This window comes from Leptonychotes weddellii, chromosome 11 (genome assembly GCF_054177405.1).
Source record: "Leptonychotes weddellii isolate Sample4059 chromosome 11, ASM5417740v2, whole genome shotgun sequence".
Lineage (NCBI taxonomy): Eukaryota > Metazoa > Chordata > Mammalia > Carnivora > Phocidae > Leptonychotes > Leptonychotes weddellii.
This window is the reverse complement of record NC_138379.1, coordinates 64,164,967-64,179,053: the sequence shown is the minus strand read 5'-3', so window position 1 is coordinate 64,179,053 and position 14,087 is coordinate 64,164,967. Positions and strand designations below refer to the sequence as shown.

Here is a 14,087-nt window from a genome sequence, read left to right as displayed (position 1 = left end):
ACACTTTACCACAAGGGATTGTTCAAGGCCTCAGGTCAGGACTCCAGGGGAAATGCATAGACTAGACACTCAGACTCACTAAGGTTTGTGGTAGGATTTTCCCCCCTAGAAGATATGTCGTGACATTTAAGTCTCAGACTATGGAGTAAGACCTGGGTTCGAATTCTGTCATTGTCACTACTAGCTGCTCAATCCACTTACCCTTTCTCAGCCTCAGTTTCTCTATCAAAAAAAAAATGAAGGAAAATAATTTCTATCTTATAGGATTATTATGAGGACTAATTCAGATAATGCATGTGAGATCGTCAGTAAGTTGTGTTATTTTTTTAAAAAAGACTTTATTTATTTATTTGACAGAAAGAGAGCACATGCAGGGGGAGCCGCAGAGGGAGAGGGAGAAGCAGGCTCCCCACTGAGCAGGGAGCCCGATGTGGGGTTTGATCCCAGGACCCCGGGATCATGACCTGAGACAAAGGCAGACGCTTAACCGACTGAGCCCCCCAGGAGCCCCAGTAAGTTGTATTATTATCATGTAAAACTGGGAAAGGCTCAGTGGACAGACACGGAAAAGAAGTAGACTGCCCTCTGCCAAGAAGTTGTCACCATAGGCTGCGTGCTTGGGAGAAACTTCCTCCTGGCAGGAGCTGCTGGGGGAGGGGAAGCAAGCAGTACCATGAATGTGAGCTCCCAGGGAAAATGTGGCTCCATGAATCTCAAGCTTGCTGAAGAACATAGAAGTCGAAAAAAACTACTTTTAAATATTCTATCTGTTTTCACTGTTGTAATATGTGGAGATTAAACCTCTCTGGGGACAGTTCTTTCTCTGATCTGGGGAAACCGATCCAGAGAGCCTGTTAGTTTTTTATGAAGAAGCAAAATGACGTTCTGCTGAAATGGAGCTGTTTAGAGATGCTGAGGATCCCAAGAGTTAACAACACAGATATGGGACAGGAAAAAATACAGCTTGGAGAAACTCTGCTACTTGAATATCAGGAAGAACGGGGTTTTCACTGAGAGGAGAAGACAGAGCTCTTCTGGCTCTGTGTCCCATCCAGCCGGGAAGGCTCGGGTAGGCTACGGAGGAGGGCTGAGGATCAGAGGCTGATGGACAGTCAGCTGTGACTATGCAAGGCTCTGGAATCAAGCAGAACCATCTGGGACCAAGTGACAAGACATGGCATGGAATTAGGGAAAAGGCCATTTGCCCTGTTTCTCGTGGAGCCAAGCACCACATGGGTCCCCAGAAAATGGAGAGCTTTGGAGGCCCATGGAGAGCTTTGTCTGGTAAAGGCAACATCGTACTTATGATGGTACCTATGCCTCAGCAACAGGGAGGTTTCCCATCTGATGGAGAAGAGCAAAGGACAGACGGAGCTTTGAGGCAGAAAAGCAGATGCCTTCTGGCAATTGAAAGGACAGACCAGGCAGAGAGCCCACATGAGTGTCTGTGAGGAACCCAGAAGAAGGTCTGGAGTTCTGGTGTCGTGTGGGTGAGAGGTCAGCCATTATAATTTAGGTATTTGAAGTCAACTCGACAACCAACTCATTCACAATAGCAATAAAAACTAAATAATCCACAAATCAGCTTAACAATAAAGATACAGGACCAATACTAGAGAACACTGTGAAATCTTATTGGAGTATATTAAACAAATGAAAAGTTATACCATGCTCTTAATACAAATACATATTTATCTTTACCATATCGATCATTCCAAAAGTAATGCAAATCCAATCAGAATCTAATTTTTGGCAACTGCATAAAACAAGCTTAAATTTCTAATGGAGGAATAAATGTCTTACACTAGCAAAATATATACATAGATTTCATATATATCTGAAAAAAATCAGGAGGGTAAACTCACCTTACCAGATATCAGATATTTTATAAAGCTATTATATTAAAAATATTATGGTATTGGCTCAGACTCATGAAAGAGCAAAAAGAGTTCAGAAAATAAATCTAAGTATAAATGGAAACAATATGTAACAAAGGAAACATGTTAACTCAATGGGAAAAGGAGTGTTTATTTAATTAATGCTGCTGACATAGTTGGCTATCTATGTAGAAGAAAATAAAGATAGCTTCTTAGTTCTTCCCATACACAAAATAGTCCAAATGGATTTACAATTTAGTTGAAAAATCATATATTCGAAGACAAGTTAGGAGATTACTTACTCCTACGTTCAAGTGGAAAGTGAAAAGACTTCCCCAAGTAACACAGAAGACCCAAGAGCCGTAAGAGAAAACACCAACATATTTGACCACATTTTTTTAATTGTTAAGAGATTAAATAAACAAAATCAAAATACCAATGATGGCCTGGGGGAAGTTTTTACAATATATGTGGTAGACATAGGGGTAATCTCCCTAATGTACAAGAGCTCTTTTAATTTGTAAGAAAAGAAAAACCAACACAGTATAAAAATAGGCAAAGGATAAGAGAATTCACAGCAGAACAAATCAGAAAGTCCATAAGAAGATGATCGACCTCACTTGTAATCAAGAAAATATAGGGGCACCTGGGTGGCTCAGTCAGTTAAGCATCTGCCTTCGGCTCCGGTCATGACCCAAGAGTCCTGGGATCAAGTCCCACATCGGGCTCCTGGCTCAGCCGCAAGCCTGCTTCTCCCTCTGCCTGCTGCTTCCCCTGCTTGTGTTCTCTCTCTCTCTGGCAAATAAATAAATAAAAGAAAAGAAAAAGAAAATATACAATAAATTGAAAGAAGAGATATAATTTCCGCCTATCAAATTGGCTTAAGTGAAAAAAGAGAAAATCCAGAATTGGCAAAAACTGAGGCAAGTTTTCACTGTCATATATTCTGGGATGGCTTGAATTGCTACAATCTTTTAGGAAAATAAACTAGAAAGGTCTATTAAATTAAAAAACACACAAGCCCGGGGTCCCTGGGTGGCTCAGTCGTTAAGCGTCTGCCTTCAGCTCGGGTCATGATCCCAGGGTCCTGGGATCAACCCCGCATCGGGCTCCCTTCTCCACGGGAAGCCTGCTTCTCCCTCTCCCACTCCCCCTGCTTGTGTTTCCTCTCTCTCTGTGTCTCTCTCTGTCAAATAAATACATAAAATCTTTTTAAAAAATACACAAGCCCAATAATTGACTTCTGAAATCCAACCCATAAGAATAAAATTGCCAGCACATAAATATTTATGTCAAAGAGGTTTATTGCCAGTGTGGTTTATTGTTAAAAGTTCATTGATAGGTAAATGTTTCATTACATTATGGAATGCTCTTAATATGAAATATTATGCAGCTACTGAGAAATGAAATGGTCAATATCTATTAACCTGGAGAGACGTCTATTATGTCTTAAGAAAAGTAAACCACAGAGTACTAAGTATAGTATGGTTCCACTTTTATAAAAACAACACCAAACATCCCTCTTGTCATATATGTGTATGCATGTTTGTATCAACAGAAAGGTGTGAAAGGTGAAGATAGTAAAAAAAAAGTAGTGGTTTAGAGGGTTGCGGGTGGAGGGGGATGAACAGGAGGAGCACAGAGAATTTTTAGAGCAGTGAAACTATTCTGTATGATACTCTAATGGTGGAAACACGTCATCATACATTTGTCCAAACCCACAAAATGTACAACACCCAGAGTGAACCCTAATGTAATCTACGGACTTTGGGTGACAATATGTCAATGCAGATTCATCAGTTGTAACAAAGGTACCACGCTGGGGGGGAACCTTGGTTGTGGGGGAAGCTATGCCCGTGTGGGGGCAGGGCATCTGGGAAATCTCTGTACTTTCCTCTTAATTTTACTGTGAACCTAGAACTGCTCTAAAAAAAGGGAGAGAGAGAAGTCGTTTAAAAAAAAAGTGCTGAAGGTGTAACATTTTCAGGTGGGAAATGAAGGAAACATTGGGGGGCAGAAACTGTTAACTTCCATTATGTATTTTTGTTTTATTGGGGAGAATGTTCATGTACTTCTTTATTTAAATATATTAATAAAGGGGGCGCCTGAGTGGCTCATTCGGTTAAGCATCTGCCTTAAGCTCAGGTCATGACCCCGGGGCCCTGGGATGGAGCCCCATGAATCATCGGGCTCCCTGCTCAGGGAGGAGCCTGCTTCTCCCTCTACCCCTCCCCACTGCTGTGCTCTCTCTCTCAAATAAATAAATAAAATCTTTAGAAAATATAAACATATTAATGAAGAAGCATTTTCAAAGAGAACGTGACCTCTTAGGCTGCTGGGGTCTGGGCTGTGAGTCAGGTACTGCAGGTCCCATAGAGCAGCTGGGAGGACTGGACTGGAGGGGAGAGAAGAGGAAGGGATCAGGGGTGCCCTTCTCCCCCAGGATGCACTTCTGGGGATGCTGTGCTCTCTGCCGCTGGGCTGCTTCATGAGCTGCTGCCTCTCATTCTCCAGCTCTTTTCTTGCCATTTCTAGGTTTTGCGCACCGTCTGTTTAGGTGGTCTAATTTAGGCCATATGCACACATTCGGGGACGTGTCTGCAGCTAGTACATAACGTTTTCACTTTTAGACCCCGTCACAGTCTTTGTCCGAATAGAAGTCTGGAAAGGTGACTGTGGAAAGTGGAAAGGTGACTGTGTTTGTGTCCATGTCTCTCATCCAAACTCTCCTGCCCAGGAGCCAGCCAGTGTCTGGGGAACTTGGCCAAGCTGGACTCTGGCAAGAACATGGCCATTTCTCCTCTGCCCCAGCCAAACCTTTCCAGGCCTGAGGTAAATTACATAGAATAAAGTTTAAATGAGGAAAATGCTTTTGGGGTGATGCTTCACATTATTTACTTTGTCTCCACCAGTAAAACAAAGCCTGAGGGGTATAGACCCGGAGACAGCATCTTCCTATTGAAATACAGAAGAGGCATCTTGATTTTATTACTGTTCCCAAATGTTCTAGAAACGTAGCTGGGGCCTTAGAGGCAATGCAGAAATAGTTTTGCTGTTAAAGAACTAGTTAAGTTGATTTGGCTGCTGTCAGGGTTTAAACTCTGGAGTTTTCAGAAAGGTAGGTGTGAGAGTCAGGGAGCTGGACAAGGAAGGTATCTGGCTTGTCCCCTCTTAAGATCTAAGAAAGGAAGCACAATTCTTCTTAATATCTCATTTCTTAGTGTCATTGCCCATCTGGTCAGAAGGCTGAGCGTGACTCCAAGCGTTCCTGTGGTGATTTGAATGTCTTCTCCATTCTGACAGTGGAGGGTGGGGATGGTTAACTGGCCACCTTGTTGTCTCCAGACTTGAGCTGAGTAAGGAATACTTTCTTGTCAATGGATCTACAGAACTCGTTATACATTTGAGCATCAAGGAAGAGGGAATTGTTTTTAAAATGCAGGGACCAAATCATTGAGACTTAGCTAGAGATCACCAATCATCAGTGGCTTAATGAGACCCAGAATCTTGAATGTGTCCTGAATTAGCTGCTTCTTGCTGCTTTGAATCCTCTTACCTGACTCTGCAGGGGAATGGGGAAGAGCATTCTTGGCAGAGAGAACATTGTACACATACAAACAAGGCCCAAAGCAGCATAAATGTTTGGGGAGCTTTGAAAGTTTACAGAAGTGTGCCAAGGGAACAAAGGGTATCAGGGAGCAGTTGGGGAGGTGGTGGGAAATCAGCCTTGTAAACTGGTGACAGCATTTGGACTCAGTATTATTCCTTGGGACTCTTCCAGTGACAAGTTACAGAAACCTGAGGCAAATTAAGTCAAATCATAATAACAACAACACTAAGAGTGTACACGTAACGTGCACTTAACTGTGTCCCAGGCAACGGTCTACATTCTCTGTGTACATTCACTTCATCATAACACCATGAACTAAGTGTTATTATTATGTCCAGTTTAGAGATGAGGAAACTGAAATACAGAAGGGTTCAATAATTTGCCCAAAGTCACAGAACGGTAAGTGGCAACACTGAGACTCTGACACAAGAAATATATTGATTCCTGTGATTGCCGAAGTCCATGGGTAAAGCTGGCTTCATGTGCTACTAAATCCAGGAACTCAAACAATGTCCTGACGGCCCGTCTTGGCTTTGTGCTTAACTCTGCTTCCTTCCATGCATTGCCTTTGTACTTGGAGAGACTTTCTCCATGAGGAGCAAAAGAGACAGCTCAGGTCCCAGAGCAAGAGTGAAACCAATGCCTTCCCAACACCCACATAGGATATTTCTGCTTGGCCCTGGCTTGCCCGTTCTGGAACGAATCACTGTGGCTGGGAGCATGGAGTGCATAAGAAGAGGGTGCGGTCAAATAAATAAAGTCTTTAAAAAAAAAAAAAAGAAGAGGGTGCGGCAGGGCCAGCCACCAGGAGCAGATTCCCACAAAAAGGAGAAGATCCATCCCTATGGAAGACAGGCCTAATAGATGGCCCACCAGAGGCTGCAAAGAGGGGAGAGGCACAATCAAGTTTGCACTTTGGAGGATTCGGGGTCAAAAGTGAAAGAGAGGAATGGAGAACTGGGAGACAAGCCAACTAAGCTTTCCAGGTGAGAACTGACCCCGAGGCTGGATGAAGACCAGGAGGGAATGGAGTCAAGAGGTCCACAGGAGATAGACTGGGACATGGGTCCTGAGGGGGACCAGGAAATTAAAGGCAACCCTGTGATTGTATTAGCAACTGAAATGGAGAACAGAGGAGGCTGAGCAAGTTTGCAAGGAAAGATGAGATAGTGTGTGCGCTCAGGCAGACACACGTGTTTGCAGTGGGTCATGAAACTCCGTGGGCCAGCGGTCCCGCAGCCTCGCGCGCTACACTCTCCACGGCAACCACACACTGGCACATGCACACATGGACTTGCTGAATGAGCAAAAGAAGAGCGTCCACCAGATACCAAGTGCGCACGACCGTTAGGTCGTTAGAAGGTCAGAAAAGAGGTCTGGCCCAGGGGTGTGAATTTGGGAATCACCAGGGATACGGGCAATAGAGAAAAATGGGAGAATTAAAATTTCCTGGGGAAAGTGTGGAATGAGAGAGTGAGGGTAGAATGCCAATACCTAAAGGGCTGTCAGAGGAAGATGAGCATGGGGAGCCACTGGAAAATGAATGATCAGAGCAGATGGAGCAGGTTGGAAACAGGAAAACCTAGGCTGGGAAGGCAGAAAGTGCATGGGGAAGAGAATCCACTCTTCCATTTACTAGCTGTGTGATCTTGAGCCAAGTACTTGTCTCCTTTGTGCCTGAGTGTCCCATGTAATAATGCCTGTCTTCGGGTTGTTGTGAGAAATGGAACACCAAACATACAAAGGACTCCGCACAGTAGCTACCTATGGACTGCGGAACGCCTAGTACTGAACACCACAGACTGGCCAAGCGAGACCTGAACTGAAATGTTTCCGCCAGACTTGGCAAATTAGAGAAAGTGGGGCCCACGAATGGACGACTGGCAAAGCTGGGAACGAAAGCCGATTGGATACATCAACAGGGAGGAAGTAAGGAAATAAAAACATCATCCACTCGTTTTTTCCTACTTGGCAAAGTACAGCAGAGGCTCGTGTCTGTTGCGTCCTCATCCTATCTGTCATTTGTCTCCCGCCCAGAACGGGAGCCTTAGGAGGGCAGTGATTGTGTCTGTCCTGTGTCTCCAGTGCTCAGAGGACACGGACACATAGTAGATGCTCAGTAAGGATCTGGGCATGACAGGACATCCGGTGTGGGCGCAGGGGCCAATGGGAACCCGGAGGACGCCTCATGGCCCCACCCCCTCCCGGGCCCGGAGGTTCTCAGCTAGGGCTGCACATCCCCGTTGCCTGAAGAATGACTCTGCTCCTGGTAGCACAGATTCCCGGGCCTCTCTCCCTATACACACTGTCTGAATGGACATCCCTGGTTGGAGGGGGAAGAAGACTGAGGCCCAGGGAGGTTTGTTTTGTTTTTTTTGTTTTTTAAAGCTCCCCTGGTCATCATGATACCCACCACGCCTCAAAACTAATAGCCTCTACATAATTTAACGTGTAACTTAATATGGAAAGAAAAAGAAAAAGATTACTCAAGCCTTCAGTCATTGTTTCTCCGCTCAGGATCTGAATCAAATTAATAGATTTTTTTTTCAAATGTGTTCCTATTTGACAGTTGGAAAATATCATAAAAAATTCCGAGGGAAGCAGCTTAAAGGAGTTCTCTAACAAGGAAGTCCTGGTACAGGAATGGTTGGGCCTCTGGCAGGAAAAAAATGCACAGCCAGCAGGTTTTTTTCCCTGTCACCATGTAAACCAGCCATCAATCACGGCTCACACCTGCCTTTCTACTCAGCACAAAGGAACCGATTGAGAGGTGCCCACGGCCCCCATGGAAGGCACGGGAGCCTGAACAGTGCAGGCTGGAAAGGCAGGAAAATGGACGGACGCAACAGAAAATTATCCCAAATTGCCAGAGCAGCTCCCAGGGAATTCTCAGAACCATTGGGCTACTGTTTGATTCTAAGAACATAAGAACTATGTGTTCAAAGAACGGGTAATGTGAGATTGTTCAGGGAAACAAAAGAAAACATTTTGCTAGAGGAAATCATGGAATCTGGTCACTAAAAATAGAACATTCTGGAATGAAATGAAGGGGACCCATTTTATCAGGAATTTGTCTTAAGTCTCTGTGGACAGCCTGTAGAGGGCCTGATCTAGCTCTCCAGCCTCATCTCTCACTGTGTGCCCCTCCATCACAGACATCTTACAGTCTGAATGCACTGACCTTCTCACCTTCCCCGGAACAAGCAGCACTAGCTGTTTTATGTTTCTGTGCTTGAATAACTTTCCCCCTTTTCCACCCAGCAAAAGCTTACTCATCCTTCCAGACCCACCTCCAAAGACCACAGCCTCCTTTGGAGGGCCTTCTCTGATTCCTCAGGCAGAAGGAGTTTGTTCCTTGCTCTTCTCTGTGTCTCTGCTCCTTTGCACAATATAATTTTTGTACAATATCAAAATCAATGCCAAGTTGTGTTGTAACTATTTGTTTATAAAGGTCCATCTTCCATTAGGATGTGACTTTTCAAGGATAGCAATTATGTGTGAAGACAAACAATTTAATGGGTACTGCCTATGTGCTAGACCATGATACCTATATTATTTCTATTCTGTGCAACAGTCCTGCAGACTAGGCACAGGATCCTCAGTTTACAGATGAGAAAACTGATGCTCTGGGTGTTCAGATAAACTCCCAGAGGCACATGGATGATTAGCAGTAATAGATACAACTCCAAAGGTAATACTCTTCTATCCACGACACCACACTGCCTCTTTTGTTTCTTTGTATTTTCTGACACATATTCGGTTCTCAATAAATGTCATACAGATGGATGAAAGACCTACTGATTATAAGTACCTCAAGAGCAGTTTCATACTTCTTTACTTTGAACTCATCCTTGGGGCTAGCTCAAGATATGTACCTTCTCCCTTCTCCATAAATATTTGGATGAGATGGTTCAAACTGTGAATAAACAGAGTCCATGTTACAAAGCTTATATAATTATCATGTGCTTGCTAGAAACAAGTGGACCCGTTAATTGATTGCTACTACAGAAGGAGCAACTCTTCATGGAATACATCAAAAGGAAATCATTCCCCCCACCACCAGCAGTATTAAAATGCATAATCATAAACAACCTTATCCAACAGGCAAGCCATTCAGCATCTTCTGAATACATTTTTCAGGTATCAAATCCTGGCATGCTTGTTAGGATATGGCTCTCCTTCAGATCAGATATCCCTTGGGCCTTATAGGACTCCGGTGGAGAACAAACTGTGTTGGATAGCACCTGCCTTAATACTTTTTCATACTAAAGTAATCTCTCTCAGTTGTCTTGTGTAGAACTTGGGGGTCTTTCCCAAGTGCGTGTGGGAGAGCTTGATAAGAGTCCCTGTTCTCTTTTGAGTAAAATATTGGTTCTCACCCTACCTGTGAATCTCTCCCAATGGCTCTATGTGTGAGGTTCTCTGCACAGTTTGTGGTCAGTTTCGCAGACATTTATCTAGTTTCCCTTTCTTTCTCTCTGGAAAAAAATGTAAGTCCAATACTTACAATTTCAAAACAAAATGACAGCTTAGCTCCCATGTATATGTATAGACTTTAGATATGGGATTTTTTTTTTTTTTTTTTTTAGAGAGAGAGTGTGTGAGCAGGTCGGCAGAGGGAGAGGGAGAGAGAATCTGAAGCAGGCTCCATGCTCAGCGTGGAGCCCAGCACGGAGCTTGACCTCACAACCCTAAGATCATGACCTGAGCTGAATTCAAGAGTCGGATGCTTTACCAACTGAGCCACCACCCCGGAGCCCCTAGATATGGGATTTTGATGCCAGGCAACTGGCCCATCAGCCCCACAGTCGCAGTGGTCATTTTTCAGATCATTCGATCATTTTAATTGCCTGTGATTCTGCCCTGACCTAATGCTCCACCAAGTCATCCGTCTGAGAGCTCAGAGAAAGTGTTTTAATAGTCAACTATGGGGTTCATTCTGATTCTTCAGGTCCTATTTCTTTATTAAGTGAAATGATCAGAAAACAAAATTCTTGGGTTGTATTATCATCAATAATTCATTCATTCATTCAACAGATATTTGGGGCTGAACAAGCATTAGGAACTCAGACTGTCCACCTTCTAAGCTTCTTAGCCCAATAGCTTGGTGACTGGGCATTTACGGAACCTCAGAATTCCACCTCTGTTCCTCATCTATTGAAGGAGGGCTATAGCAGCCCCTACTCCAAAGGGCTATTCAGAGGCTCAAATGAATTGTTAGCAATAAACACAGAGAAGAGTTCCTAGCATTTAACAACTTGTAGATATTATTATTATCATTATCTTGGTATTATGATTATCACAATAAGTCAGGCACTGTGTGAGATGTAGGATACAGGAATGAGCAAAGCGCATACAGTTCCTGCGCTCAAGGAGCTTATGTTTAGTGGGGAAAATAGACACTCAATAATGACACCTGCCAGTCAATAAACATAAACTATGGTAGGTGGTCTGAAGAAAAAGTACAGAGTACTCTGAAAACCTCTCCTGGCCTGGATGGGAGATGAAGCCTTCCCTGATGGAAACTGGCAGGATGAGTAAGGTTAACTGCATGGTGCAGGGACCTCTGGGAGGACCATTCAAGGCAAAGGGAACAGCACATGTTAAGGCATATGCTAGGTGAAAGGCCAGCAGGGCTCCGGGGCCGAGAGGTTACTGGCCGTGCATGTTCTGTGTACAGACTTCTCTTGAGACTGTTCACAGAATAACTGTATTTGAATAGCATCTCTTTAATGTATAGCTTTAGGAAATAATTAAGTTCTACAAATAGTTTTGTATATTACTTTCCTAGCCACCCCCCCCATTTCATACAGGTAATGAGAGCTAGGTGAGAAACATGTGCTCCCTTCTGGTCTAATCACAGAGTCGGGGTTTAGTTTACTGACTTAACTACAAGAATTAGGTCATCTCAGGTGCCTTGTAACATCAACTGTCTTACTCATTTTATAAGGTCTCGGTTATATTTTTACCCATCATTTCCTTATTTTATTTTGAAATGTTAAAGGGCCCTTAAATCCTTTTGGAAGTGGGAAGGATATGGATCTCAGCTACATAAAATGAAATAGACTGATTATGAACAGCTTAATGGGTTAGAGCCCGGTTCAGGAGAGGGCAGGTAGGTGAAAGTATGCTGGGCCCCCATAGGGAAGAAGAGCCTTTAAAGAGACTGTGCACAACTTCCCATGTGAAATCGCTAAGGCCACAACTCTGAGGGATGGCACGGTAGAGAGGAGGTGCCCAGTGTAACCCACTCACATTGACTTTCTTTGTTTGAATGTTGCCACATTTAGATGTAAACAGTGTATTAGCACTTTGGAGGGTCTAGAAGAAAAGAATGTGTGTGCTGAGCTTCTGGATCTGTTTGGTTTGTCAGTGTTTTTCGGGGGTTGCTTTTTTCAAATAGCTGATGCCTTTGTGTGCAAGACAAAGAAATGAAAACAACGGGGAGTTTTGTTTGTGGGCTGGGGAGCCCTGGTCTCAGGGTTACACCTTCCAGAGCAGTCTACCATTAAACTGTCTGAAAGCAGCCGGGAGAAGAGCAGAATTCCTTGGCCACACTTCTTACCTTTCCATCAGCTCTCCCTATCTGGCCCTTCTCCCTGCCGCCAGTTCCTGCAGATAACTGAATATTTACAAAGCGCCTCTTAGGACGCCAAGGGCGTCACTAAGGGCTCAGGACCCGATGAAATAGAACCTATGTGGTCTTACTCCATCTTTCCCCCATCTTCTTCCCAGAGCCCCCAAAGTGAACTCTTGGGGACAGTCTGCTCCTCCGGGACTTTCTGCTCAAGCAAAAGGGAGACTATAGCAGACTTGCCCAGCTTGAAGAGGATGATCGTGCTGAAAGCCCCACAGTGAAGAAGCCCCCAAATACACCAGGGCAGGAAGGAGGGAGGGAGGAGCCAGGTGGAAGCATGCAAACATCTCTAACGTTTCTCATCTTCTGGTCCTAGGAGGGGAGAAAATAGAGACCTGGTGCTGAATTGGAAAAGTCTAAGCTGACAGGCCGGATTTGGAAATAATGAGATTGATTCTAATAAGGCAAACTAACATCCATACGGTGACTAAAATTCACATAGAGGGCTTTTATGTGCATAAACTCGGTGAATCCTCAAAGCACCCCAAGAGGGACGTTAGGACGGCCTTTCCCAAGGCAAGGAAGGGGGGCTCAGGGAGACTTGGCCCCACTGCTAAAAATTAACCAACTCAAGGCCATCCACAACACCATCCCTGCCACATTTGAGGTGAAGTAGCCACGTGTAGACTTGCAAATAATATCTTAACTTTTCCACACACGAGGACATCATCATCTATCTATCATGATCTAAGGGAGAGGACAATCCTGTAAAGGGGAATTATGATTCTTATCAACAGAGAAGGGGTATGGGCGTTGGGAAAAGCTCAGCAAGTCACCTCAGGTCACCTCACATTCTAGAAGGAGTGGACCTAGAATTCCATCCCTGGGGGGTCTGACACCAAAGTGCAGAAGCAGGAACCGCCCCACCCGGCAGTGAAGTAGCATCAAAATGGGGCCACTATGGAACAAGGGGACGGAAATACGTTACTTAAGTCAAAAGCCCTGGAAAGGAGTATCGGCAGATGCCATCTTATAGCTCTGTGACCTTGGTCAACTCAGATAATCTCTCTGGTTCATTACCTGTAAAATGAGGGAAATAGGGTGGTAAGGTGGCTTAAATAAAATGTGTACACATTGTATGCATACTCTAAAACTCTACACAGGGCACGGAGGTTCCCGGAGGACAGTGAGCTACTGCCCACAGACAGAGAAAGAACACAGGGGAGAAGGACAGAAACCTGCAGACTATTGTCCTTTGGAAAAGGGGAACATTGACTGAAACTGGAATGAATTTGATGCGTCAATCCCAGGTCTCTTCAAACCACCTCGGGCCTTAAGGGCCAATGGGCACTTTCAGTGACCAAAAATAGCTGCTGAGCCCCAGGCCAAGGGGATTCCTGGAACAAGTGATGAATGCTGGGCTGAGGGAGAAGCTTTCCTTCTTCCCCTGAGAAGGCAAGATGACGGCCCAGGCTGCACTCCCCAACAGCTGCTTAGACTTTCCACGGGCTGACCCTTCACCCAGTTCCTTAGAACTCACTTGTAGAACTCTGAGTCCCATATCCACTTATTCTCCCTGTAAATCAACCGAAGCTTCCTGATCCTTTTCAAATTATCCAATGCATTGGGGCGCCTACATGGCTCCGTCAGTTAAGTATCTGACTTTTGATTTCGGCTGGGGTCATGATCTCGGTGTCATGAGATTGAGCCCCAAGTCAGTCTCTGCCCTGGGCATGGAGCCTGCTGGGGATTCTCTCTCTCCCTCTCCCTCTGCTCCTCTCCTCCCATGCCACCCCTAACTCCTAAGCACAATAAATAGATAGATAGATAGATAGATAGATAGATAGATAGATAAATAGATAAATAGATAAATAAATAAATAAATAAATAAAATTATTCAATGCATCAGGAATCAACTCAGCCTTCAACCAAATATCTACTGAGCACCACTTTGTTTATTTAGAAATAAACAGAGCAATTTAAAAAAAGAAGGAATGGCACATGATACCCTTTTTTTTTTTTT

The 14,087-nt window shown here is 44.3% G+C and overlaps 1 long non-coding RNA gene across 1 annotated transcript in view; it reads right to left on the bottom strand.

The window, feature by feature from the left end:
* LOC145716067 (uncharacterized) overlaps positions 1 to 13,121 on the bottom strand; it is a 77,578-nt gene extending 64,457 nt beyond the window's left edge. Inside the window, exon 1 of the long non-coding RNA XR_014138397.1 lies at positions 13,053 to 13,121. This is a non-coding gene — a long non-coding RNA (uncharacterized LOC145716067). The remainder of the gene's footprint in view (positions 1 to 13,052) is intronic.
* Between the last annotated feature and the right edge of the window lie 966 nt (positions 13,122 to 14,087).